The sequence below is a fragment of the Urocitellus parryii genome, chromosome 3 (assembly GCF_045843805.1).
Source record: "Urocitellus parryii isolate mUroPar1 chromosome 3, mUroPar1.hap1, whole genome shotgun sequence".
NCBI lineage: Eukaryota > Metazoa > Chordata > Mammalia > Rodentia > Sciuridae > Urocitellus > Urocitellus parryii.
Window position 1 is genome coordinate 213,178,545 of NC_135533.1, and position 12,692 is coordinate 213,191,236.

The 12,692-nt window shown below is 46.5% G+C and overlaps 1 pseudogene; it reads left to right on the forward strand.

Moving 5' to 3' along the window:
* Positions 1 to 8,156: 8,156 nt before the first annotated feature.
* On the forward strand, positions 8,157 to 12,692 carry LOC144253911 (olfactory receptor 7E24-like; annotated as a pseudogene).

A 12,692-nucleotide genomic window follows, 5' to 3' on the forward strand; every position in this document is an offset into this window, starting at 1 on the left:
TCTTCCTTTATCTTATTGAACATTTTAAAAGTGAACTTTCTAAATTTTTATTCTCTAACATTTCCTCAATTTTGTTGTCAGTGGGAACAGGTCTTGACATGTTTTGGGTTGTTTGGGGTGTTTTCTTTGATGGCTTTTTCATACTGCTTGTATGCTACCCATCTGCTGGGCTGATTATTGCTTCTACTTTTATGGAAGGGATTATTTGGTAAACTTTTTTTTTGATCCCTGGACTGGGAAAATATCCAGGTTTCGATACTTTCACTCAATGTGAGTCCTTGCTGTTTCCACTTTGATAGAAGAATTAAACCCCATTTAATACAATTACTTCAGAACAAACCTCATAATAATCAGCTTTAGGAGAAACAAGAACTGGATAATATCCTCCATTCTTCCTCTAATCCAGGTATAAAACTTCACTTATGTTCATTTTCTGGCTACAGGCTGCCCATTGTTCTCCCTCTAGATCTTCTAGTACCTGCACAACAGAGCAAGTGGGCCTTCTGAGCAGAGGAGAGGGAGCCTAGAGAGGGATCCTCAAAATCTCAATCTCAAAAAAGTTTTTTTGGGGGGCATACTGGTTATTGATCCCAAGGGTGCTTAACTACTAAGCTATATCTCCAGCCCTTTTTTATATTTTGTTAGAGACAGGGTCTCACTGAATTGCTTAGGGCCTAAGTTGCTGAGGCTGGGTTTGAACTTGTGATCCTCATGACTGATCCTCCTTAATCACTAAGAATACAGGCACGTACCAGCACACCCGTCTCTCAATCTCAAATTTAAAAAAGTCTTACAGCAACTCCACCAAGTCAGTAATTATTATTACTGTTTAACAGATGAGGAAGTTTCCAGAAGTAATTATGTTACTGGTTGTTCTTTTCTTGGCACAAGGAGACTAAGGGCTTTGGGGGGAAGAAACTATCTCACTGTGACCATCCTGTTTTGAAACAAGAGGGCAAATGTGTGGGCACTGAATGGCGACCCGATGAGTAAGAGTGGGTTGCCCATTTCAGAGCAAGAGCTTGAGCCAGCAGAAGGCCGATGCCCGATTCCTGCCCTGACCAGGTGGGTACGGTTTAGCTGGGTTTCTTCTCCTTTCCCTTTACGGTTGACAAATTTCTTTCTTTCTTTTTTTTTTTTTTAAAGAGAGAGTGAGAGAGGAGAGGGGGAGAGAGAGAGAGAGAGAGAGAGAGAGAGAGAGAGAGAGAGAGAGAGAATTTTTTTAATATGTATTTTTTAGTTCTTGGCGGACACAACATCTTTGTTGGTATGTGGTGCTGAGGATCGAACCCGGGCCGCACGCATGCCAGATGAGTACGCTACCACTTGAGCCACATCCCCAGCCCCTACGGTTGACAAATTTCTTGAAGAAGTCTTTTTCCTATCCCCTTTTCTCAGTCCTGCTGTTAGAGTTGTCTTGGGCCTGGCCTTCAATTAACCTGCTTGTGACACTGGGTCCCAGAAATAAGCTGCTCTCTCATTAGCAACTCAGTGTGTTTGAAATTTGCATTTTGGTGTCATGGAACCAAACAGACAACAGACACTGCAGGTACCATGGCTTCCCTGTGTGTATGTATGAAAAAAAAAAGGAAAAAATAAAATAAACGTCACACAGAACACAGAGGGACTGCTGAAAAAAGCGGTGGGAATGTGAATACATTCTCTTCCAGGTCAGCCATGGGGCCTGACAGCTGATTACAAAACACAGGATGACTTCAAGTTGTAGGCATGAAAAGAAAAGATCTCACCTAGAAAAGGGAAACAACTGTCCACTGAGGCAGAGTAGTGACGGTCTTGAAGAAGCTGGGCCACCCATAAAAGAAAGAAAAGCTGTGATTGTGAAAAGCTAGGCCAGGTGCATGTGGCCAGGATGGAGGCCCCTTAGGCTCTTAGGGTGGGCGAGGCATCCAAGGACACCCCAGGGCGCCAGATGCATTATGACCTGGGCCGCTGGACAGCCCCTGGGGTGCGGTGGGGAGCTGTCAGACACGGGGGGATTCACTGGTTCCTATCCATGGGATAAGAACACACTTGGGAGTTTCAGTGCTTCTCAAAAGGAAAGAAGAAAGGACACCACCATTCCCAGACTCCACAGGTGAAGTCCTCACCAGAGGACAGCTCGGGGGCACTTCCTGTGGGACTGGAAGAAAGGGCGGGGCAGACACAAGGTCTCCAAGTCCTATGTACACACTTGACAAAGTTCCACTCTTCCCCCGTTAGGCACAAGGTTGATTTGTCTAGCTCAGGAGGTGGACAGGGACGGGAAGAGGGGGAGAGTGCGCTGCAGGGGGAAGGGGAGGCAGGGAACAGGGTGGAGAATGCCCATCTCCTCCGGGGCACAGGCCCCCCAACCTCACCGCAAGCTAGTTTGTTTGGGGAGCTTAGCACCCATCAAGATGCCCGAGGTGAGAGTCACAGGGGCTTTCATCTGCATGCTGGATCCCACCATGGTGGGGAAGCTGCGATTCCGTCGGATGCCACTGTTGAGCTGCAGTCCACCGATGGCACTGGTGACGGTGGGACATCCGAGAGGCAGGCCCTCGGGTACCAGGCCTCCAGGAACAAGGGCTTGTGCTGGCCCTGGGGGCCCACAGAGGAGAGGTCCCTGATCTTCAGTCAAGGTGGGGACATGGGCTCGCCCTGAGTTCACCACTTTGGCCACCCCAAACCTCCTGACTTTGTCCACGAGGTTGAGGTTGGAGACGGACACGTCCGTCTGGCTCTCGCTGCTCCTGACGTTCTTCTTTTCCCTCACCTCCCTCAGGATGGAGCTGGTTGGCTTGGAAGCCAGGAAGTTGTCGTAGGGAGGGCTCCTGCACTTGAACTCAAAGGAAGGTGGGGAGGACGTGGGCGTCTGCATAGGCGAGTTCGGAGGGGTACAGGGGATCACAGCCATCTTGGGAGTGTAGGAGTGCAGGAGGGAGCCCCGGGCGGCCCTGTCCCAGCTCTGTGGGTCATACACAGCCGCAGAAATGCCCCGCTCCTTGAGCAGCCACACCAGCCCCAGGGATGTGCTCATGGTGGTCGTGGACTCCCGGATGTTAGTGAAGGACCCGGCCAGGCTCAGTCTCCGTGGAGTGCACGGCGTGGCCACTGGTGTGGACTTCAAGTGGCTAGTGCTGCCACAAGCTGGAGTCGGGGCCGAGTTAAGGCTGAAAGGAAAAGATGACAGGTTACCCATCAGAAATGCCCCTGAGCACCAGGGGGAGGGTCAGTGGTCATTCCATAGGGTTGGACCTGGGACATAATAGGAGGACTCCCTGCAATGGGAGCCCCAGACACCTCTGTCCACATCTGTTTCTTCCCCTCACCCATGGAGGCTTGGGAATCCCTTAAATAGGGCCCTGCTGTGAGTTGATGGAAGATGCATGTGATTCTCTTTGCTCTCCTCTGCTGGATGGTATAACTGTTCCCTTTGCAGACCAAGAAACAGCTCCAAGTTTAGGTGGCTTCTTAGTCACACCTGGGTATTAAGTGGATAACCCAGATTTAAAGTCTGAGTGACCCCAATGCTCTCAGATGGGGAAAGAAGTTCATTGGCAAAGAGGCCTTCCTCCCCACCAAATCCACTCAAATTCCAGTGTTCCCTCCTAATCCCTACTTCTCCCTCAGGCAAGACACTAACCAGAACTATGGGATACAATGGCTTATTTTAGAAATGGCAAAAATGGCCCCAGGGGTGGGCCAAGGCCAGGTGGCGAGCACCTCAGCCTCCTGACCACTAGGACAGAGCCCTCTCCTCTGCACCTTGTTGCCCCTCACCACCTTCACATGCTGTCCAAACCCATTTTGATGAGCGGAGTTATGGGGTCAGTGGAAGGAAGCCATGCCATGTATTATGGGACCTTCATTTACAGAGTTTCCCAGCTTCAGGCTCCCGAGTGACTAAAGGAAAGCTGAAGGATCCTTCCTTCACTCAGTGTCATGCTGAGGACCCCTAGGGGCCCAGCAGACAAAGAAGTCTAGAGGAGGGGAAGCAGGGGGAAAGGCTTCTGGGTCTGCTTATGAAAACAAGGAAGACTGATTTTTAACAGCTGCTCCAAGGATGGGGCGGGGGGAGGGGTGGGCAAATAGGCACGAGCCCTGCCCTGCTTCTGAATGAGCAGCCAAGGGCAAAGGAGTACCTCCTTCCAAAGGTCTCCTGGGACCTGCCCTCCGATTTGGCAGGGGCAGGTCAGATGAGTGTCCCCAGCCTGCCCAGGGGAGGCCCAAATACCATGGGCAGAGCACCAACCACATAAAGGGAAGGTAGGGGACCCCTTCTGGAGCAGGTCCCTGGAGTGACCAAAGGGGCCCTTCCTGGGAAACAGTTCAACCGGAAATACAGGCTGGAAACACCCTGTGGCCAATCAGCAAGGGCAGTGACCACAGAACAGGGCCATCTCCCACAAGCTAAGGTGGGAGTAAGCTGGCCGATCAGGAGTACTCTGAGAAATGTGAGATTAGAAACCACAGCATATTCCTGTGGTTGAAAATGTGGATTTTGTAAAGGCAAAAGGGAGAATTTTACAAATGTTGATGTATCCTTAAGACAGGGTAAAAAAAAAAAAAATTCTAGACTTAAAACCTTGTGTGACCATCCTCAGGGAAATTTAATTGTGTTTCTGGCTACCTTTCTTTCCAACTCTGGTAAGAAAGCCCTTCCATACTCCTGACTTCCTATGGTTTTCCTGGTCCGGGACACAGCTGGGTGGTCTTCCAGATGAAGATCCACTTGGGTGCAGTCTGCATTCTGAGGCTGTAGTTAGAAAGGGCATCTAGTTGCCCTGCACCAGCCTTCATTGGGGAGCTGAGTTCTGTGGCTTTAAAGACAGCCTCTTCGAAACACAGAGCCACAGGATGGGAAAACCAGGTTCTTCTGGGCCAGAGGGGAGATGGAGAAGACAGAACTAAAATTTAGAGATCTACAGGATGAGACCTTCGGGTTAGGCCTGTATTAGCGTTGGCACTCAACTTGCTGGGGCAGTTTAGAGGGTTAGGGGTGTGGACGGTCAAGGCTCTGTTAGCCAGGCACAACCACAGAGACACATCCAAGCCTCAGTCCCCGGGTTAGTGGCGGCCACGCATGCACACACAGCTCTTTCCATGTGACCTGCCAGGGCAGGCACTACTGGCCGTGTGCTCACCCCCTGCCTCGCCCGTGGGCTCAGACTCTCTGCCCTACATCTCCTCTCAGCTCAGCGGGGCACAGGGCTGCTTCGTGGTCCTCCTCACATGACCTGCGGAGAATTATTCATAGTTGAAGGTGCTCCTGGGGATGGCTGCTCCCTCTAAGCTGGCCCTTCTCACCTCCCTCCCTTTCAGCCTTACCTTCCATAAACCTCAGAATCTTGCTTGACTGCACCACAGAGGGAACGGCTGAGGGGGGCATTCTGTTATGTTGGGGAGACCACTTTCCCTTTCACTGGAAGGTGTGGAGGGAAGTTGTGCAGCGGATCAAGCCAAACAGACCAACCCACGACATACAAGGCCTCTTTCCAGATGCTGCACCAGAAGGAATTGACCATGCTGGGCTCTGGCTTGGTCTTGGAGTTTTATCATTCGGGTCATTATAGTCTGGCTGTGGTGCATGGTTCCTGGGGCCTGTTCCAGAGGTACAAGGGCTTCCACAGAGCGCCGTAACTCCACCATGAAAGAACGCCATGCTCTACTGGCAAGCTCTGGGGCAAACATCCAGCAGATTTGGCTGCAGGTCTGTTGGATTTCAATTGTTCGCCTGTTCGGGAAGGGCCTGAGAGTAATTTCAGGGCCAATAAAAGGGCAATGAAAGGTGGGTTGAGGTTTCTCCATCTGCGCTGCATCTGAATCAACAGGAGCTTCAATTCAAAAGCAAAGATCTGACTCAGCACAGGTGACTATAAATGCTCCTAAAATGCTCAAGCTGGCTAGAGTTGGCTTTTGCATGAGCTCCTTGACCTCACTTTGCTCCATAGGAAGCCTTGCAGGAAAGGGAGTGCCCGGGTTCACCCCACCTCTGCCCACCAGGGGCCAGGGACCCTTACCTTGGTGTGACCCGCGTGAGCTCGTCTGAAGGATGCAGGATGCGACAGGTGGTGAAGGTGAAGGTGGAGTTGGTCTGTGGCATGCACTTCCCAGGGTGGTGCGCTAAATCGGGGAACAAAACATATTCCTTGCATCCAAGTATACCACGGTATACTTGGACTCAGTGCTCAAAACTCCCCCCACCCCTGACATGGGACAGCAGGCTCTAGACAAAAATGCCTAAAATACAAGTCTTCCCAGTTTGCCCATCACACCAGTTGTTAAGAAAAAAGGTTAATCAACTTGTTTTCAAAATTTCTCCCTATGAAATCTTCCTGGACAGAATGGCGGATCCCAGGACTGTGGCTAAGTGTGGATGATGGACCAAAGCAGAGACCAGACCAGCTGGATACAAATCCCCAAACAGAGGATGCCCCAAGTCTTTCCACCGAGGCTCATCTGTCTGCCTGTGACTCACTGGTTGTATACAGAGAGCCACCTGGACCCTCGAGGATGCTTTATGTACAGAGTAAAATGCTTTCCACATTCCAAACATCAAAATGGTTCTGTCATTCCCAACAGAGAAAACAAGAGCCAAGTCAGAGTACATCCTTCCCCCTCTGATGAGCTTTTAGAGATGGGTCTTATCAGAAAACAAGCTCAAAAGAACTCTAGGTCATTCAAACAATGAGACCATCCCTAAATTACTTTCAGCAACCCAGATAATTCCTTTTTGAATTCACATTTCTTGAGCCTGACCCTTCTACAGTTTCAACTGTAACTGTGCATGCCCCACCTCAAATAAGGTTGCTGGGGTGGATTTGCTGCAGGTTTCAGTAAGGAGGGCCTAGGAAGAATGGTCACTGCCTATGGTGACTTTGTAGTCCTCATGACTAGTTTCCTGGCTCCTTTCCACCAGGAGCTGCTGCCTTCCTTTTTACGTAAGCCAGTGCTTATGGTTGGGACTTTAGTCCCATCACCAGTTCCCTCTCTCCCTCGGTCCTCCAAGAGAAGTTGTTTGTCAACATGATAGCTTTTGTTCAACTTCTCAAAGATGCACCCAGTGGTGGTCCTTGAACTTCCTGGATTCACCTTCTACCTGTAAAGCTGTGGGGAGGGCACTGCCTACCCTTTCAGCACAAGTCACTCAGATACTGTTCTTCAAGGACACCTGCCTGCCAGATGGCCACTAGGACAGGGGTAGGATGGCTAACACAGCCAGTTGCCCTTTGTTGACTGTGTAGATACTACATAGATAAGCATCTTCATTTTTGCACAAACTTAATCCGGTAACTTAATTGCTTAAAAAAAATCAAACCATAAATAAATCTAAATGCTAAACAATTGTCAATTTTACCTATGACTCCTTGGAAGTTGACAACAAAGGAAAAAGAAGAGTCAGACCCAAATCAAGTCTCTTGACCACAGGTGTCAGAAATTAGCCAGGGGATGGGAGACACCACCAAGAATCTTGGCTCCTTCCTGCCTTGTGTTTTTGTGGGGAGTGTTGGAGTCTCTGCAGATGAACATTGTGAATCACAAAGATGAATGTCCTTCCTTCAAAGGTGGTGACTCAGAAATGTTAAAGGATGACAGCAGTGGGTCAATTCATCTTTTTCAGGGTCTGTCCCCTTATCACACAGAGCTTTGCAGCATGTGGATCTGGGAGATCCAGGAAGAGTAAAGGGTAACTATCTGGGGCATAGGGTGACCATAGACCCATGCTCCCAGGGCCCTGAGTAGAAAGCATCCCATTCTAGGGGCAACTGAGATGTGGGTCATTTTACAAACTCAGGCTCACCTTCAGAGACTGGGGTAGGGGAGTGGGGAGGCAAGATCAGCTCAATGTCTTTTCTAGATTCATCCAGAGTCCTCTGGAAGAATTTAATGACATTCTGTTAGGGTTTATTTGGTTAATCACTTTGAAAAATTCCACTTTGAACATGTGTAAGCTAGAAAGAAAGTGACATATATGCCTTCATTGAAGTAATTAAAGTCAAAAGGCTGGTCTATCAAGTGTTGCTGGAATCCTGAAAGTTTTCTGGGCTTCTCTCTCTCTCAGTGCAACCCACAGGTAACAGATTCTGTCATTTGCTTTCAGAATGACCCAGAACTCACAATTCCCCTAGCACTGCCCAGGTCATAAACTCAAATGGGGAGTTAAGAAAACCTCCATGACGAAGGTGACACCAGAGGTCAGGTGCTGGACAGCCAGCTCATTATAGAGTCACACTGGTGCAGAAGGCCGAGCTGGCTGAATTAAGGTGAAAGTACAGAGTGTCCAGAAGGGCTCCTCCTATTCTGTGCTGGACACCAGGCAAAGGAGGCACCTGGCTGTGGTCCCCTGACAAGTGTCCAACAGACAGTCTGTAATGACTTGGATTTGAACTTGAGCAGAGAGGAAAGCTCCCAGAGAACCTGTTCTAGAATGTTCTTCAGGTTTCCTAGGAGATGGGGGCACAACACAAACAGCATATCCACACACAAAGAAAGAAGCAAGGAGGAGGCATCTCCTGCTCCACCTCAGTCCCTCGGCCCCTCCTAGAGCTGAGATGTTGTCAAAGCCCTGTCTTCTGCCTGAATAAGTCTCCAGCAGAATCCAGGCTGGGCCACACTTATAAAAGAAGGACAGAAAGCTCCTGTGTCTCTCTCTGAGAGGTTTTTCTCTACTTCAGGGAAGAAGGACTTCAACTAACAAGTGATGAGCTAGTAAGATGGGTTTCCAATGAACACTAGACGCTGCAGTTTACAGAACCAAATGGTTATTCTCTTCCTGACTGGAAAACAAGGGTGGAGTTGGAGCTTGAATAAGACAAACTTTGGCCTCAATTGGAACCTCTGCAGTATACAATTTTTTTTCATCCATTCACTCAAATGCTATTTTCTGAGATGATTGTGGTCCAGGCACTGTGCTGCGCACCAGAGATGCTGAAATGAGAGCTGAAAGGGACTGACATCAGGCTTCCTCATTCTAGTGGGAAGTGATAAATCAAGTCAAAGAGCAAAGATTTGGAATCATTTGCACTTGGACACCTAGTGACATTTCAAAGTCAACTGTGCATATACTTCAACTCATGGATTTCTCCTCAAACTTTATCCACCTAATACCTTCCCCAACTCAACTGATGGCAACTCCATCCTTATAGCTGCTTAGGTCAAAAGCCCTGGGACGATCTTTGACTCCTCTCAACTTCCATCTAATCCTCAGCAAACCTCTTTGTCAGATTGGCTTCAAAATGCACTTAGAATTTGCCCTCTCTTCACCTCTTTCTCCACCACCACCTGGAACAGAGCCACGAACTATCCGTCTCCTGGATTATTGTGCTAGCCCCGCAATTGATATGACTGCCTCTACTCTAGAGTTTACATGCATCATTATAGAAATGTGCTAGGATCTTTCTTTCTATACAGGCCTCAGGACCATGGTTTATCATCACGATTTCCTTCCTTCACTGTATTTTCGACCCTGGAAAGCCCATCTAATAGGCCTGGCCACATATGGTTTGGATCTTGCTAAAATGAAAATTTTCATTACTCTCACAAAGAATTCCGACCAATGGAGGACAAAGTTGAACGAGGTGCTGGAGGAATGTCATCACAATTATCAACCAGTAGGAAGGACTGGCTTTTTTTCAACAGAGAGAATATGGGGAATTGCTTAAGAAGGGGATGGAAGATTGAAAAAGCAAAAGGGAATGTTGGGAAAATATAGTAGTGATAACCACAGGAATCAGAGCTCCCACTTCTGTAAGACTTGGGGAGCAAAGGAAACAGGTTAGAATAAAATAAACTCAGAAGGCCGGAGGAGGGGGTCCTGAGCAGGGGAACCCAGAGCTCTGAGGGGAGGGTGCATCTCCACTTCCCTCCCTGAGCAGGAGGAAGGAGTGTTGTGCTGAGGCAGGTCTAGGATGAGGGAGAGCGATGTTGTTGCCAGGGTGGAGAAGTGCTGCTGAGGGAGACAGCTCACAGGCAGGAAGAAACAGGTCTCCTGCTTCTCCTTCTGCCCTCAGGGGTCTCCCTATCTGCAGCACCTGACACAGAAGCCTCAGCAGGGTATAGAATGGTGAATTCAGAGCTAAGAGACAATAACTTGATCACAAGATTTTCCCCAGATTTTTTTTTTTTTTGTCTAAACAATGCCACATATTTTCTTTGCTCCCCCAGTCCTACAGAATTGAGGGCTCTGATTTCCGTGGTTATCAGTACTATTGCTTTATCAATTTTCCCTTTTGCTTTTTCAATCTTCCATCCCCTACTTAAACAATTCCACAGTTAACACTACAATGCACCCACAGGTTCCAGTTCATCAAGTCAGGGTCAAGAAGGACAAGATGTGGCCTGGACATCTCCTATAGATCCTGTACTTCTGTTTGAAGAAAACCATGAATTTATGTTTCTTTGCATGAGGGGTGGGTGTATCACCAAGCGGAAATGTTCACTGATGATGTTTGTTTTGATGTTAAGTAAGAGAAGAAGGGCCCATCCGAAGGCATCAACTTCTCCCCTCTGATCTGTGCCATGAGGGGGATTTTTCTAAAAGCAAAAAATAACAATTATGTTTAGAAGCTTCATCACTTAATCAGAAATTCATTATATTTAACAAAAAGTTACTTTATACCATAGAAGTCCCCACACCAGCACTACCTGAAGAATCGTCTGAGGGCTCACGTCAGTCTGCAAACTGTCCACAATGAGATAAGAATGGAAATTGAGAGTAAATGGTCAGATGCATTTTGTTACTGGTTTGTTCTTTTCTGTTTTCTATTGTCCAATTCAATAGTGAAACCTGACATACACTAATCATCTTTTTCCTTCAAGCTGAAGTAAGAATTTCCATACAACTGGAGAATAGAATGAAGATTTAAAAAAAAGAATGAAGAATTGTTTTGTATAGTAGGTATTTCACTGATATTCTATGGGTTGATACAAAATATCAAAATTTATAGAAATTTCAAATTTATACCAAAGAGAAATAAAATATGCTTAAATTTGAATGTAAGTATCAAAATGTAATCTATTCAAAGGTTTTTCTTAGGGCTTAAGATTTTAAAACTATTGACAGGTACAGTGTATATAAATGCTGCATTTGTGGTGATACCATTGATTGTGTGCACTTAACAATATTTACCAAAATTTAAAGTTCATCAAAGAGAAGAATATTTATTAATTTATATAAATTTTCAAGAACAAACTTAAGGGGAGGGAAATAAAAATTCAAAAGAATAATGAGATTTCTTGAAGATAATTGCCAATTATATTTTCTAATTATGATTTCTCACCCATGATGTAGTTGTCAGAGAAATTAAAGTAACTGGTACACAGTATTTTAAATATCTTAAATCAAATGAATTTATCCGAAGGTGATAGAACCAAACAAGGCATATCAAACTGCTTCTGAATTTCCTTTTATTAATAAATAGTTTCATTAATAGTGTTTTCTTAATAATGAAGGCCATTACTTATTCTTGATGTTTTTCATAAAAGAGTATGCAATATTTTGTTGTGATCATGAACTTGTTTTTCCACTGTTCCTAGATTTCTAACATTGTTCAGATCAATGTCTCTCAAGTGGATATGGAAGAGAGGTATAATGCAGAAAGTGAAGGAAGAGTGTACAAAGACTGTGTGTTACACTCCTGAGAATCATTATTGATGCACAGTATTCAAGTGTGAATAATCTTGTGAATACTTCCATTCAAATATGTACAGATGGAGGGGTGCTTGGTACATGTTTCTTTATTCTCACATTTTTTGATTGTTTAAAAAGGTGTCCAAGCAATACAGTAGCACAAAATCTAACACATGTCTCAGAATTCCAACTCATGAGCCTTTCAGAGGACCCAGACCTGCAGCCCACCCTGTTTGGACTGTTCCTGTCCATGTACCTGGTCCCGGTGCTTGGGAACCTGCTCATCATCCTGGCCGTCAGCTCTGACTCCCACCTCCACACCCCCATGTACTTCTTCCTCTCCAACCTGTCTTTTGTGGACATCGGTTTCATCTAGACCACAGTCCCAAAGATGCTCTTGAACATCCAAACTCACAATAGAGTCATTTCCTACGAGGGCTGCCTGACACAGATATCTCTTTTTGGCATTTTTGTCTGTATGGTTGACATGCTTCTGACTGTGATGGCTTATGACCGGTTTGTGGCCATCTGTCACCCCCTGCATTATACAGTCATTATGAACCCTCATCTCTGTGGCTTTTTAACTTTGGTGTCATTTTTGCTGAGTCTTTTGGACTCTCAGCTGCACAATTTGATGATCTTACAAATTACCAGCTTCAAGGATGTGAAAATTTCCAGTTTCTTCTGTGATCCTTCTCAACTTCTGAATTTTTCCTGTTCTGACAACTTCTCTGATAACATTGTCAAGTATTTTCTTGCTGCCATATATGGCCTTTTCCCTAACTCAGGGATCTTTTTCTCTTACAATAAGATAATTGCCTCCATTCTGAGGATCCCATCCTTGGGTGGGAAGTACAAAGCTTTCTCCACCTGTGGGTCTCACCTGGCAGTTGTTTGCTTATTTTATGGAACAGTTGTTGGAGTGTGCTTGAGTTCAGCTGTATCACATTCTCCCAGAAAGGGTGCAGTGGCCTCAGTGATGTATACTGTGGTGACCCCCATGCTGAACCACTTCATCTACAGCCTGAGGAACAGGGATATTAAAAATGCATTTAGGAGATTCCACAGCCAAATTTTTTAA